Below are 17,061 nucleotides of genomic sequence, written 5' to 3'. Positions count from 1 at the left end.
TACAGGGGCTAGAAAGCCGGTCTCGTTCTAGTACCTGGCCGTGTCAGGATGATGAAAATGGCAGTCGAGATCATTCTGAGTCACCTGTTCCTACCGTGTTAAACACTAGCACAAAAAGTGAGCCCCCGAAAAAGATGAGAAATGCCTGGGGGAATTTATCGTACGCCGATCTTATCACTCAAGCTATCCTTTCCTCGCCTGATAATAGACTAACCCTATCTGAGATTTACGATTGGATTGTACATAACATACCTTATTTTTCTGATAAAGCATCCAGTCCATCTACAGCTGGTTGGAAAGTAAGTCTGTTATATCCTGTATTCTGTGAACTGTGAATGTATGTTTCTTTTTGGGTAAATTTGAAAGGGAAAAGATGTTAATGTAAACACTATCTTGTTTTATCAAACTAGTTGAATGATCAATGATGTAGATTGTGAATAGTGAACATTAGTACTTGCTCCAGGATATAGCTACCATTAGTAAGCTCTAGACTAGTTGACTTCAGTACTTACTCCAGGATATAATTACCATAGTAAACTCTAGACTAGTGAATGTCAGTATTTGCTCCAGGATATAACTACCATTAGTAAACTCTAGACTAGTAAACATCAGTACTTACCACAGTGACCTAGGATAGCTACCATTAGTAAGCTCTAGACTAATAAACATCAGTGCTTACCACAGTGACCTAGGATAGCTACCATTAGTAAGCTCTAGACTAGTGAACATCAGTACTTACCACAGTGACCTAGGATAGCTACCATTAGTAAGCTCTAGACTAGTGAACATCAGTACTTACCACAGTGACCTAGGATAGCTACCATTAGTAACCTCTAGACTAGTGAACATCAGTACTTACCACAGTGACCTAGGATAGCTACCATTAGTAACCTCTAGACTAGTAAACATCAGTACTTAGGATAGCTACCATTTCTAGACTAGTACTTGCCCAGTGACCTAGGACAGTTCCTTGAATGATATATACTGTATTTTGTTAAATTAACTCATGTACTAATAGATTTAATGAATAGTGTTATAGAAAGGAGAAAAATTAATAATATGTTATTAAAGAAGTGTTGATAAATAGCATTGTAGCTGTTTATAAGTGAAAGGATCTTGCACACACACGCACACACACTCACACTTTAAATCATATAGTACTGTAAATGTCCTGTGTCAGTTCATCTACTGCTTGTCTTGTCCTTAATTCAACATCCTGTTGTGTTGATGGTAATTTTAGTAGTAAACTCTCTTTTGATAACTTGATAACTGTTCTTTTCATCTCAACTTATACGAGACCAAGTGGGTAGTTGGTGAATGCCTTAACATTGCTATGGCAACCTTTCTGTTTCCATGGCAATGTAGGGAAAGTTCATGAGAATAAGGTTTATATTGAGGTAGTCTTAATATGAGTTCTGATGACAATGAAATCACTAGTCTAATTAAACCAATAAATGCTTTGTCAGCAGATTAATGTCTGAGTTTGTGATAGAAGGTCTTTACATGTAATATAAATATTTTGTGTTATAAATTTAAGATATTAATAATGTGATGTGTATATATGCGATGTGCGTGTGTGCTTGTGTTATCTATGCATCCATTTTGTTATATCATCCATCCATTTGTGTCCTCTATTCGTCCATTTAACTTTAAACATTGTCTCTGATAAATTGTTCTCGTCCATTGTTAATGGGTATTGATCCATTTTGTCTATCTATGCATCCATTTAACATAGTATGTATCTATTTACAACTTATTTCTTAATTGCTTTAACTGATACTATTCATCCATAACTAATTTTATTAATCCATTAATACAATAAATACTTACTACAAGAGTACTGATTTTGGCGGGACAGCTAATAATGAGAAGTGGTGTGTGATACTCCTCATATAGGAGGTGGTTTATAAGGGTATCATGACCACATTAAAATAATTGAGATTCTTTGACATGTGAATAAAACTAATAAAAATAATTTATGAATATTATTAAATGAAAAATTATTAACTATATGAGCTTATGGAACAATGTCTTGTTAATGGGTGTATATTTTTGTTGATGGATGGATGGACGATGTGCTATGGATGTATGTTTATTAGAAAAGGTGTGGTTCATTAATAATATTCAGTATCATAATATAATATTACATGTAAAAAACACACCCTCTTTTACTGTCATCAAACAAAATGATTGTATTTCAATAAATAGTTGTGTTCTTGACTACTTGAGTGAAATTACTTATCTCTCTCTCTCTCTCTCTCAGAATTCAGTACGTCACCATTTATCTCTACATAGTCGGTTTGTCAAAGTACAAAATGAGAGTAGTGGTAAAAGTAGTTGGTGGACTGTTAATCTTGATGCTAAAAATACTCGAGGCAGACGAAGGTCATCATCAGTTGATAATGGTAATGCTCCTTCACCAAGATCAAAAAAAGAAAGAAAGAAAGAAACAATTAAAGAAAATTAAAGGGACAGGCTCCTCAACTGATCTACAAACAAGTAGCCCTTGTGATAGTCCAACAGCAACCACAGGGTTCTTACAACCACCATGGAGCCCTTCTCCTCATATCGACTGTCCCTCTCCGGCTTCATCTGATCGCTCAGCAACTTATTCACCAGTAGCTTTCTCTCCTGTTTTGCAACGACACAGTCGAAATGCCACTCCTGTGTCTCCGTTAGTCTCCCCTCCTGCTTTTGGAACATGAGAATGTCTTTAGTGGATCTAATTCATCTCTCCTGGATAGTTTTCAGGACAGTAACATGAGTGGAGGATTAATAGGGAGTGATATAACAGACCCCATGTCACAACAATGTATAGAATCGATGGCTTCCTTAAATCTAAGATCATCCCGTGACGGACTAGGATCCTCTTCATCTCTTTCCTCTCTAAATTCTCCTCGTCTACAACAGCTCAAAGCAACTCATGTATTTTAATTTCTCTTCACTACCTGCTACTGGTACTATTGATGGGTCCTCAGGTTACTCATCTGTGTCTGATACTGACCAAGCAATGCATACAGAGGTTCATCAAGGTCCTATAGCTCCGCCCCCTTATGATGATCACCTACCAAACTCGTCTGGTAACTCATTACGACCAGTGAATTGTAGTACACCAACACGCCATACTAGGTATGTGTGGGCGGGATTAGACTACCACAGTGATCCATTATTAGTAAGGATAGCTACCATTAGTAAGCTCTAGACTAGAGGAACATCAGTACTTACCACAGTGACCTAGGATAGCTACCATTAGTAAGCTCTAGACTAGTGAACATCAGTACTTACCACAGTGATCTAGGATAGCTACCATTAGTAAGCTCTAGACTAGTGAACATCAGTACTTACCACAATGATCTAGGATAGCTCTACCATTAGTAAATTCTAGACTAGTGAACATTACTACTTACCACAGTGACCTAGGATAGCTACCATTAATAAGCTCTAGACTAGTGAACATCAGTACTTACAACAGTGACATAGGATAGCTACCATTAATAATCTCTAATATTATTCTTTAGTTTTGGAGCAAGCCACCAACTTCATTTTTCACTCGCATATGAAGGTCGTCCACGATCAGGATCAGAACCTGCCCCTCATCTACACATGAACCATCATTTCCCACGTCCTCATCACCACATACCTAGAGACCTAGATCCCAGTCTCTTTACTGCCGATTTCAAAGACTTAAATATACATGATGTTATTCAAACAAGAGTTACAATATGGGGGGAGGATTGGATTTCACAATGGCTGCATCAGATGAACATATAGTTCTCTTAACCCTCGCACTCATCACAGTCCCTCATCACTCTCATTTATGTCCTCCCCCCCTAACTAATGACCCTACTCTCACATCAGTGGCTTTAGACTCTCCGTTACAAGTACACAGACAGATAAACCCTGGATGGTAGCCACACCCCTTTTCCTACACGTGTGTTTTTTGTTTGTGAGGTTTGTGAACAAAGTATGTTTCTATTAATAAGTTATTAAAATTAGTTATTAAAGTTGAAAAGTAAAGAAATGTAAAATGTTTTATTGTTAGGTTTTTATTGTTCTTTTTAGTAAATTTATTATGTGCGCATAAAACACACTCTCCCCCTCCCTCCCTCTCTCTCTCTCCCCTCCCTCCCTCTCCCTTTCTCTCTCTCTCCCTCCCTCCCTACTTATCCCTCATTGAGGCAGCACTTTACACACAAAAACAATTTAATATATAATAATATATCTATATTCTTGCAATGTTTAATATATTTTGTTTTATGTTGTTTTTTTGATTCTTTTCAATACTTTATTACTTACATGTCATTAATATAATATGTCTATGTGTTATGGTAGAAGTATATAGTCTATTTTCTCTCTCTTCACTAAACTTTACACAATACTAGTAGTAGTAATAGATAGTATTCATTTTATTGGATAAACTAACAATTATTAGAAATTTAGGCAACTTTGCATATAAATAAGCTGTGATCTGTTGCCATAGAAACCATCACTGTACAAACATTGTATTAATACAGACTGTCTGACTGTTAAAAACTATTGTCTTTGATGTGGTCTATTGAGAATGTCATCTAAGTAGCAACATGTGGGTGGAACATGACCATATAAGGTAAAAAGACCACTGGTGACAGAGGGGTAGAGATATTGCAATAAAAATTATAGTAATTTCACTAATTGACAGCTGTCACTAGTAATTGCATGTTTGACCGTATATGGTGTTAATTAAAATTATGAAAGCCACGCCTACTATTGGTTATTATAATAGGTTGGTTAGTTTTAGGCCACACCTTGGGAATAATAGTTGAGTCATGGAGAGCAGATACAACAGAAGGAGTCCTGGTAGGTTGTATAGTGAAAATGGGATTGAGTCTATAATGAGAATGGGAATGAGTCTGAATTACTAAGATGATTATTTCTTTATGCAGCTGTTCGGAGATTGATGCGAGAAGCAATTGAGTTAAGGGACCCAACATCACTGTATCATGCCCAACCATTAGAGGTTAGCTTTACATATTGCTATGGTAACCACAAACTCATGTGATCTACATATAATAATACAGGAAAATTTGTTTGAGTGGCATTTCACAATTCGTGGTCCTCCTGGTACAGATTATGAGGGTGGGCGGTATCATGGCCGTATATTACTACCACCAGAGTATCCTATGAAACCACCCTCAATTGTAATACTGACCGTAAGTGAGAGAGTAAAGGGTTAAAAATAAACCTAATAGCTATTTGTATTTCAATAAATCAAATATTATCGTTTATGACAGTTTATTAAGGGTTAAAAAAATAATACACTAGAAAATAAACATGGAATATTATTTTATATTTTTTATATCCCTTCCTTTGTTTCCTCTCATATATTTTTATGATAATTTATAATAACAGTGTTTATAATATAATGTTATGATTTGATAGTTTGAGACAATGAAATTATTTTCCTTTCAGCCCAAATGGTCGTTTTTGAACTCAATCAAAAAATTTGTCTCAGTGCATCATCTTATCATCCGGAATTATGGCAAGCCTCTTGGGGAAGTAAGTTTGACCACACCTCTTTATTATAGCACGACTATACCCCCTATATAGTTCGTACAATGTTACTGGCTTTGATTGGATTTATGCCAACTGATGGTTTTGGGACAATAGGATCACTTGAGTGTCCATCTGAAGTACGTAGAAACCTAGCGCAAAGGTACAGATAAATGGGATGGATAGCAAATGGATGAATAGGTATATAGATGGATGGTTGGATTGATGGACAGATGAGAGAAGTGATTATACTATTTCATGACACAACTATTATATTAATAGGTCGTTAGATTGGGTGTGTCCGTCATGTGGTGTAGCCAATCGTACAGCCCTTCCTGAGGGAGTTGAAGGAGAAGACAAAGAAAAGACAGTTGCTAAGGAAGTGGAAGAAATTGTTTCCCAGATGGCCATAAAGGTTAGAGTCGTAGCTATTAAAATATATAGCATATTTTTGACCTTAGTCTGAAGAAGAAGTTGATGCTCGATTTAAACAACAAATTCAAGCAGAGAAATCATCGCAGCCATCCCAGGCTTCTATCTCACCTGACCAGTCAAATGACATGGTATCATCTGATGAAGCAACTCTCCCTAATACATCTGAAACCAATGGATTAAGACAGAGAAGGTCTGAAATGCCGACTGCAGTACCAGCAACCATTGCCTCAACTCAAGTCAGTTCTGTTGAGTCAGAAACGTCTTCCAATTCATTCATATTATTACTTATTGTTATGTTAATAATAGCTATTGTTGTCTTAGTGATACGAAGGCTGGCTTTTATGTAAAGCTCATTGTACTATTCTCTATTAATAATTATTTTTATTATCATTAATTTCATTAAGTTCAACATATCCATACATGTTGCAAATATGATTTGTCCATAAAAAATTGATACTAATAAATGTTTTGATGACATGTAGCGATCAGCTAAGAGTCTTAATGACATCATTGATTACATCTAACCTGTCTTTACTGGTATGCCAATTTACTGAATACAATCACACTATATAATATATATATATATATAATTATAGTTTTGACTATCAGGTGTGCCCATTATATATATACTTCAAATTTTGCCACTAACCACTTGTGGGTCAAAGTCGTACTTACTTATGAATATCATTAACTGTCGTGAAGTTATTAATAGTTAATTAATTGAATTGTGTGTGATAAAGGATGGCTGATGCTAAAGGGACCAGTATATCAGCTGTGTCAGACTTATTTAATAGTCTAGAACAGTTAAAGACTCAAATTAAGACAAGAGGGGAAGTAGAGTAAGTAAATTCTTATAAAATAAAGCGTTAATTATGATGATTGTAATTACTGCTAATAATAGAAGGGACTTAATTAATTTTGATCGTTTTTTAGATTAGAAGAGGCGTGTACTAAGCTGTGGCATCAAGCTGAAATTATCACAGAGTGTTTAGCATATCGCGTACAACTTTATAACTCAGCAAAATCCGATGTTCTGTTCATGTCAGGTAACGAAAGCCAGTTTGACTAGTTAGACCATTAATTGATATAATAGTTTGTCATAGCTACAATGTCTCCTACTATTAATGAGTAATTTATTAATAATTGTATGAAGGAAGTCACTATTTTTTCCATCACCATATTGTAATTTGATCTAAGTGTTGTAATAATAATTTGAGAAACAATAGTTTTCTATGACAACGTGTTGTTTTTATTAATTTTAGATGCATTTTGGCGGACAATTCAAATTCTTGTTCCACTCAAGAAAGAGCTCACAGATTTAAAACAATATTGTAAAGAAATGAAACTTGCAGATGAAGGCATAGATCCAAGGTGCTATATGATAGTATTATGACAAACTTTAGGGTTATTATGGAACATTAAAGATTGTCCTTAATATAGAGATGTCCTCAATATAAAAGTTAATATTTAGTATGAGGCTGGAACAAGTGTCCTTTGTAGCAGACATCTCATTAATTATTCATAGTATAGATCTATTAAATATTCATATATTTTTATTAATTATACAGACCTATTGAGCTCCCTACTGTTATCCAGGAAGGTAATGGAATGAAACATGCCACATCATATGATGATTTTAAAAAACAAAAATTACAACAAGCTAGTTCAATTTCTAGTAGTGGTACAACAACTCCAGTACCTAGTTTTGGTATAAGAAAAGCTCGCTCTCATCCTGATGTTAATATGCATAATATACAGAAAGAACTTGAAGTAAGTGATTTGTCATGATTTGTTAATGTATTAATTTTCTCTCCCTCCTCTCTCTCTCTTTCTCTCTCTCTCTCTCTCTCTCTCTCTCTCTCTCTCTCTCTCCGCTCTCTCTCTCTCTCTCTCTCCTCTCTCTCTCTCTCCTCTCTCCTCTCCTCTCCTCTCTCTCTCTCTCTCTCACACAGTCATTACGTATCGATTCTAAACGTCTCAAAGAGAGTGAGAAGAAACTTTTAAAGGAAACTCTTGTTTTGAATAGAAAATGTAAAGTATTAACTGAAGCTAGAGACAGAGCTGAAGATCGACTCAAAATTGAGCAAACGCAAGTTAGTCTAATGAGTGTATATAAAATATTGTATAATTACTGTAATAGTAGGTGTGGTGGTAGTAATAAAAGGGAAAATCCCTTAATCTGCAATTAATTAGGTCTAGCGATTATAATTATAATATTAGCCAAAATTAGTACAGCCAAGTTAAATTTAACCCCTTGTCATTATCCAGTAATTGGATATATTAAGTACTAGTTTATTTTATTATGTAGCGTGACTCCATTGAAAAATTACGACAAAGAAATAGAGAATTAGAAGAACAAGTACATAAGTTACAACAACGTCAGTTCATTTTAATATAGTTGACTTAGAATAATGAAATGAATACAATAGAATTTAAATTACCAACTTTATATACATATTGTACTTTCATAATAATAGATTTTATTAATCTATTTTTATCTCAAGTTCATCAGTAAAACAATTATACTTATTTTATAAAACAGCACATGATATATCATAGTCTTGTACTAATTTTATCTGGTATACTCTAGTATATCCCAGTATACCCTAGTATACCGTAGTGTATCCTAGTATACCCTAGTATACTCTAGTATACTGTAGTGTATCCTAGTATACTCTAGTGTATCCAGTATACCCTAGTATACCATAGTGTATCCTAGTATACCCTAGTATACCGTAGTGTATCCTAGTATACTCTAGTGTATCCTAGTATACTCTAGAGTATCCAGTATACCCTAGTATACTGTAGTGTATCCTAGTATACCCTAGTATACTCTAGTATACTGTAGTGTATCCTAGTATGTAATATTGTTTTTCAATTTCAACACAATGATCAATTTTCTAGGTCATTAAGGACAAGGAGAAAGAGGAGGTGCCATATGAAGTCTAAGCCACTCCCCTTTCACAATTAATTTATATTTCATTAAATTTTCAGGTAATCATTTTTGCAAATTATTTTATCAGCAAAACGAAGAAATATTTTGAAAATCGTATTATGTTAAAACAGGGATGGAAAAAAAAAAGATGTGTGTCAAAATATTTTGTGTACTTTTACTGAATGTGAGAGAACTCGCTCTGATTTATGGAAAGTTCTTTTATTTTAAAGGGAACAAGTCAAGTTTGTGTCATCTGCTGTTGTTTTAGTTTGTCCACGTGAATCATAATCTGAAAAGAAGAAAAAAAATCACAAAAAATATCTCAATTCTCCAATTTTATTTTATCTTAAGAAAATAATCTAGTTTCTTATATTAAAGGGGCATCCCCTCTTTACTCACCTTCATGCGGGTCCCAGTTTCATTCCTAAACACTTAACAAGTGAGTCACTGGTCAACAACAATAATGCTTGTCCATCAACTTCTTGGTCTTGAAGAGTAGAAGCAAAATAGTGACATTCTGGTACAGACTCAAAATACTTGACTACATCAGCTACATTCCAACTTTTGACATCAACTGAAAGATCTTAAAATGATAAGTTGTGTTAAGTATCATGTTTTGTCGACATGTACCTGATCCTTTCCTCTTGTTAATGGTTTCACAGTTGTCTTAGTTGTGAGGTATGTGATGGTAGTAGTGGTCGGTGCTGGTTTGGAGGAAGTAGAAACTGCTGGAGAGAGAAAGAAAGAGAGAGAGAGAGAGAGAGGAGAGAGAGAGAGAGAGAGAGAGAGAGAGAGAGAGAGAGAGAGAGAGAGAATGCTAATATTATTTATATATACACATACCTGCTAATCAGTGGTCTCTTTTACTCTCTTACTTGGATAGTTGGTTTTTCTTTATTCACACGTTTTCATACCATTTGAACCAGATGAGGAATTTAATATCTCAGTAATATTATTAGAGATCGAAGTGATCATTGCTTCTGTGAGGGGAGGGGCTGTGGTGGTTGTTGTGGTTGCATTTGAGGGCTGACAGATGCTGCCAGGTACTGTGTGTGGGTAATAATTAGTGGGTGGGGCTAAAGATGAGTAACTTACATGCCATATCTATTTGTAACCTTTTGATTGCAGGTGGTAAGGTCTGATCAATTAAAGTTGTGGGTGGCATATATGGCACTGAAAAATGATATAAAGTAATGTTCACTAGTCTAGAGTTTTACTAATGGTAGCTATCTGTGTAAGTACTGATGTTCACTAGTCTAGAGCTTACTAATAGTAGCTATCCTAAGTCACTTTACTAAGTACTGGTGTTTACTAGTCTAGAGCTTACTAGGTAGTTATCCTAGGTATCACTGTGGTAAGTACTAATGTTCACTAGTCTAGAGCTTACTCCTAGCTATCCTAGGTCACTTTACTAAGTACTGGTGCTTACTAGTCTAGAGCTTACTATGGTAGCTATTCTAGGTCACTGTGGTAAGTACTGATGTTCACTAGTCTAGAGATTACTAATGGTAGCTATTCTAGGTCACTGTGGTAAGTACTAATGTTTACTAGTCTAGAGATTACTAATGGTAGCTATTCTAGGTCACTGTGGTAGTACTAATGTTTACTAGTCTAGAGATTACTAATGGTAGCTATCCTAGGTCACTGTGGTAAGTACTGATGTTCACTTGATGTTCTAAAACTTACAAGATGCATTATCCATAGGTATAGCATCATCAGGATTCTTTCCAGGATTTGACTCTTGCCACATAGTCCATACAACGTAGCGTACAAAACTTATCAGACTTTGCTAAGTTACGTTTCCCCTCTGTCTCGTACACATGACGCACTTCATTGTACCCATGTGTCACTGACCCCCCCCTACATGGGAGACAAAAATGAGACAGTTAACGGGCGTGTCCTCAGACGAACCTGTTGTAATTTATGAAATGTTCCAGTAGGCATAATGATGTAAGTATGCATAATGATACAGATCGCTCAACCTGCTTTGAACGTCCAGGGGTACTGGACGTGGTTGTAGTAGTGCTGCGGAGGTTGCCATGGCTGTGGAACTTGTTGTGGCCATCACCGTGGAAACAGATGGAGTAGACTTTGACTTGCTGGTAGTAGGTACAATTTTTGGAGGCTCTGAGGAATAGTGTGAATCTCAGCTGATGTGGATGTAGTCTTGGTTGATATAGGAGAAGCCACAGTCACTGGCTCTGAAGTTGTGACAGTCCCTATAACAGTAGCTAATGTAGCTGCTTGAGGTGTGTGAATAGAATTCTTAACACCAGGAGCGGATTTCTGAGAGAGAGAGAGAGAGAGAGAGAGAGAGAGAGAGAGAGAGAGAGAGAGAGAGAGACAGAGAGAGAGAGAGAGAATACTTACACGAGAGAGAGAGGAAGAAAGAGAGAGAGAGAGATTGTAGAGAGACGAGAAATCACTACACAAGAAGAGGACCTTTCATTTTTTCAACAATTGTGACATACTCATGTACAAATTATAATGTATAATTACAATATGTATAATGACAAGACTTACAAATTGGGAACAGATCCTCAAGGCACATCGCTGCTTCTTCCTTCCAGGTCCACCATATTTGGGCTTATCCAAACAATATGAACACTTCCCACAGTCATCACGGATACAACCAATGCAAGTACCACACCCCCTTCCTCGTCGACGAATTTTTGAAGTAATTCCTTCTTTTACTTCAGGTGTTAAAGTTGGTTTACTTTTAATATGGACCTTGGACTCTTTACACCAACAACAGGTGTGGTAGGAGCAGACCGTGGAGCTGAACCATCTTTACGTGGACGACCTCGTCGTTTCACCAAAGGTGTATTTGAAGAGACCTTTGATGTAGAATTAGCAGTGGGCGTGGCTTGAGTGATCGGAGCCACTGGAGTGGAGCATGAAGGAATCAAGACAGGTGGATTTGGGGTGAGTAAGGTCTTGACGACATCATCACTTGTGTATCCATTTCACTATCAGAGCTATCGTCACTGGAACTTGTAATGTCTCTGCCCTCCTTATTCTTAATGGATTTAGCGTAGGTGTGATCTGGCGTTGGTGTACCAGCTCCTGAGGGTACACTCACAAGAACGTTCTTAATTCGACTTGGATTTGTTGTATCAGTTACTTGTATTGTTCCCTTGACGTTGGCTGTTGAGAGAGAAAGTGGTATCTCCAGATACTGCAGTAATGGTCTCAGCTGGAGGATAGTTACTGGATTAGGTGCAAATGTGACTTGCTTATTAATATTATTTTTAACGGGAGATGCCTTGCTTGCGTTGTGATCATTGAAAGAAAGCGATGCCATAACTAGTGATGAAAAGAGAGAGACGCTTACATTTAATGTAACGTATAATAGTGTGCCATTTTAACCTTTTCAGTCAATAACCCGCCAAATCACTTTGACGCTCTCAGTTTTGCTGAAATAAAAATAAGATAATGTCATTTAGCAAATCATTTCAAACATGAACATTGTCTTGTATGGGAGCCGAACAGACTTACTTATCTTTCGATCGTGGCTACGCTACTTTCGGCGAAAACTTTCGTAATATGAAACGGTTACCTTTCTTCGCCCCTCGAAGTCTAGATCGGCAAGAAACAATTGCGCATGCTCAGAAATATAAATTGCCGGTACATAAGGCGCCACACTCATTGCGCATGTTCAGAGGTGTGTTGCAAACTTAGAAAGTCAAGATGGAGGTCGTAGAAGAATTTAAACAAGAGGTTTGTCAAGTTTCTGTCCTCAAATTTTTTTTATAAATTTTTCAGATTCATAGTCTTTATGAGTGCAGACTTCCTGTATCAAGAGCAAAAATGGCTACCATCACTAAGTTAGCCATGAAAGGAGCTAAGGTAAATGGACGAATGAATTATAGTCATAAGAATGGTTAATGAACACATGGTTATATTTAATGAATTATTTACAATAGAAAATAAATAAAAAAATTAGACAAATTATCTATTTTATAGTTTTACAAACATATTGTGATGATAGTGGAAAAGTTTATCAACAAAGTGAGCACATTTTATATAAAAGTCATGTGATTGTCTTGTGATTTATCACACAGTCAGCTGCTCCATACAAGTTGCCAGCATTATACACTATAGACTCAATAGTACGTCAATCAAAACATCAATTTACAGGACCTAAAGAAGTGTATGGTCCTCGATTTGCTAAGAACTTTGAAAAGACCTTTACTTATATCTTCCAATGTCCTGACTCTGATAAAGTAAGTTTAAATGAATGTCAGTGCTTGCCCCAGTGACCTAGGACAGTTCCTTGAATGATATATACTGTATTTGTTAAATTAACTCATGTACTAATATATTTAATGAATAGTGTTATAGAAAGGAGAAAAAGTATTAATATGTTATTAAAGAAGTGTTAATAAATAGCATTGTAGCTGTTTATAAGTGAAAGGATCTTGCACACACACACACACACTTTAAATCATCATATAGTACTGTAGCTGTCATGTGTCACTTCATCTAGTGCTAGTAAACATCAGTACTTACCACAGTGACCTAGGATAGCTACCATTAGTAAGCTCTAGACTAGTAAAACATCAGTACTTACCACAGTGACCTAGGATAGCTACCATTAGTAAGCTCTAGACTAGTAAACATCAGTACTTACCACAGTGACCTAGGATAGCTACCATTAGTAAGCTCTAGACTAGTAAACATCAGTACTTACCACAGACCTAGGATAGCTACCATTAGTAAGCTCTAGACTAGTAACATCAGTACTTACCACAGTGACCTAGGATAGCTACCATAGTTAAACTCTAGACTAGTAAACATCAGTACTTACCACAGTGACCTAGGATAGCTACCATTAGTAAGCTCTAGACTAGTAAAACATCAGTACTTACCACAGTGACCTAGGATAGCTACCATTAGTAAGCTCTAGACTAGTGAACATCAGTACTTACCACAGTGACCTAGGATAGCTACCATTAGTAAGCTCTAGACTAGTAAACATCAGTACTTATCACAGTGACAACATTGAATTCAAACTTCTATTTTTTTTTTAGCCAAAGGTATTTCGAGTTCTCAATCTTTGGCAGAAAAACAATGTTTATTCATCATCAGAAATACTTCAACCATTATTAGAACTAGCTCCTAAAACAGGCAGTCCTCAAGAACAGCCCAGCAGTACTCAACTTGTATCTGATGACAAGAAAGAAATGGAACTATCATCGCTTACACACCAAGAACAAATTGACTCTCTTCTTCAACAACAGCAAGATCAGTTACAACATCTTCTTACTCAAAGTGTTACGTCAGGACAAAAACTGATGTCTTAGCAGCTCTATTAGATAAAGCTAAACAATTAAAACAATTACAAAATTTACAACAAGAAATCATACTGGTAATAATCCTCAGCCTGTTCTATCAGAGGACCCACTTGCTCTCGGTCCTCTGTATCAACTGATCCTATCACTCATAAGACAAGTCGAACAATCAGTCGTTGCTAATGAGTTTAGTAAGGTCAGTATACTAGAGATATTCTAAAGTATATCATTGTGTACCTCAAAATATCTCTGTATATCTCTGTATACTTCTTTTAGGCGTTACTTGATAATTTTGATTATAGCAGTGAGGAAGAAGGTGATGGTGATATAACAGGTGGTAATCCTGCGATAGAAAAAACAGAGTCTTTACCACCTCTTGAACAGTCAAGGTAAATATTAGATACGTTTGGTTTTATCTCCCTCTCTCTCTCTAGTGCTACTGACATTATTGATCAATTAGAAGAACAATTCAAAAAAGAAAAAGGACTATCTGAAACAAGTCCATCTAACAAATATTCCTTTACCTCCAGCTCCACCCACTTTACCACCTCCGTTAATTATGCAATCAGGTTTTCCTCCTATGGTTCCTCCTCCTATATGCCACTCCCACCTCAAGTAGCTCCTCCCACTTCTCAGGATTGGATCCCCTCTCGCTTACCTCCTCCTCCACCTACATCTCAGTCACTGTCTCCACATGGGTAAGTTAATTATAATTGATTATCTCCATAGTTACCAAATAATTAGATGGAGAGACAATAGAGGTTGGTTCTTCTTATGCACCGCCCCCTCCTCCTCCCCCTAATTATCGTTCTCGCTCTCCTATGTCTTCTTTTCCTTCACGATCTCCACCCCCTAATTTTTCATTCTCGGTCTCCTCGTTATCATCACAGAAGTCCTAGAGACTCTTTTAGAGAACGCTATCGTGATAGAAGTCCACATCATTATGAGAGGGGGCGGGACAGATGGTCACATGACGACAGAGGCAGACGAATGTCTCCACCATATAGAGAAAAAAACCTCCATCACTTAATAAACCAAACCACGTCACAGGTGGGTGTGGTCAGCAACTGTGATCTATTTTTTGAAACTTTTGTTTAGTTTACAGTACCACAGTGTGGGTGGGTCATCTTAATAAAATATGACTGACGAACAACTTAAAGAAATAATGGTCCAGTTTGGCCCTGTCAAGTCTGTTGATGTATGTTACTATGACAACTGTTGCTATGGTAATTTTCTTGATATATTCAGTGTATTATAGCTCGTGGTTGTGCCTATGTTGTTATGGAGAAACGTGATGATGCTGTAAAGGCTGTTGATCGATTAAAAGATATGAAAATATTAGGACAAAAAGTGTAAAGTAAGCCCCTTCAATTACTAGTTTAATTAATATCTTTGTACTCGCTTGACTACTAAAAGATTTGGCACATTAAACTACTCAGAGATATATGCTATAATAGTTCCCATAGTGATGATTTAACAAGTTGATGTATTTACAATTTATATTTTTTGTGATGCTAGTGAAGTATTCAAAGGATAGTTGTTATAGTAACAAATGAAGCCACACCCACTTTATAACATCTACCTTTATATAGGTAGCCTGGGCTCCTGGTCGTGGTGTAAAAGGTAAAACTTATCAAAGTTATTGGGACATTAAACCTGGTCTTAGTTGTATACCGTGGGAACTTATTAAAAACAGAAGCAGAACTTGTTACACTAGGCGAGGGAGGTGGGTTGACCCCTCCTCGTTACCACCTGAATTAGCTACTAAAAGTAGCGATGATATGGCCATAGCAAATTCACCTGATCATTAGATCACGTGATGTGGAATTAATTAAGTATGTGGGTTGATTATTATTATTTATGTGCAATATTTAATCAATTAAATGAAAAATAATATTAATTGGTTTTTAATGAGGCTAATCAAAACAATTATAAAGGTCTAAATAATATTTAGCATACTAATAATTCATTCATTAATATCGTGATGATAGTCAGGACTTTGCGTATCCAATGACTCCACAAGACCAGTCGTCCACCAGCATGACCAGTAGTAAGACTGTCAGGAATCCCACTTTTCCCAAGTCATCAGGATCAGCATGGACCTGTGGGTGTGGCCAATAAAAGAGGATGGCATTAATCTATTTGATTGTTATGTAATGTTAAATATCTGCCTTAAATATCAGTATAGACCACATGTTATACATTTAATAACTAAATATAACAATAGAATTTCAAATATCTTGGTATATCAAAAAGGTATGTGAAATTATTGGCTACAAAAATATTTTGACTTATTCTTTTCACTAGTATTTGAAAGTAACAGAATAAATTCATTCCCAGATTTAAATTGCTAGCATATAGATCTGGGAATGAGACTGTAGCCTTTCTTCCTTACCACAACAGATCGTCCAATGATATTGTTTTCTCCTGAGAGAGGGATCTGTTTGTCTGTGATATTAATAGTAGCTTTACCAGAATCATCAGCTACAATATTGCCTAAATCACCAGCATGTCGATCAGTGTCGTCTGGTCCGCCATGATTTTTACGATGAGGGCGTAAAAATGGCCTCCAGCACTTACACAACCTGAGAGAGAGAGAGACATTAATGATAAAAAAACAAATTCAAACATACCAGCTGAGTAATCTCCAAATTCATGAATATGGAAGCCATGTTTACCAGGAGTAAGGCCAGTCACTTCACCAGTAACTGTAGTACTATTATCAGACTAAAATTAATAAAAATAATTATATAATATATTAATATAACAATTTCCTATTGGTTGCATAATATAGAGACCAACATTGCTAGTGAAGGTTATTACACCTTTAACACTTCCCTCCAGAACACAAATTCCTTTAGTAGCCAT

The 17,061-nt window shown here is 36.1% G+C and overlaps 1 pseudogene; it reads right to left on the bottom strand.

Moving 5' to 3' along the window:
- Positions 1-16,184: 16,184 nt before the first annotated feature.
- On the bottom strand, positions 16,185-17,061 carry LOC121391784 (annotated as a pseudogene).

This window comes from Gigantopelta aegis, unplaced genomic scaffold (genome assembly GCF_016097555.1).
Source record: "Gigantopelta aegis isolate Gae_Host unplaced genomic scaffold, Gae_host_genome ctg2950_pilon_pilon, whole genome shotgun sequence".
NCBI lineage: Eukaryota > Metazoa > Mollusca > Gastropoda > Neomphalida > Peltospiridae > Gigantopelta > Gigantopelta aegis.
Note: the sequence above shows the minus strand (reverse complement) of the source record. Positions and strands in the feature narration are given on the sequence as shown.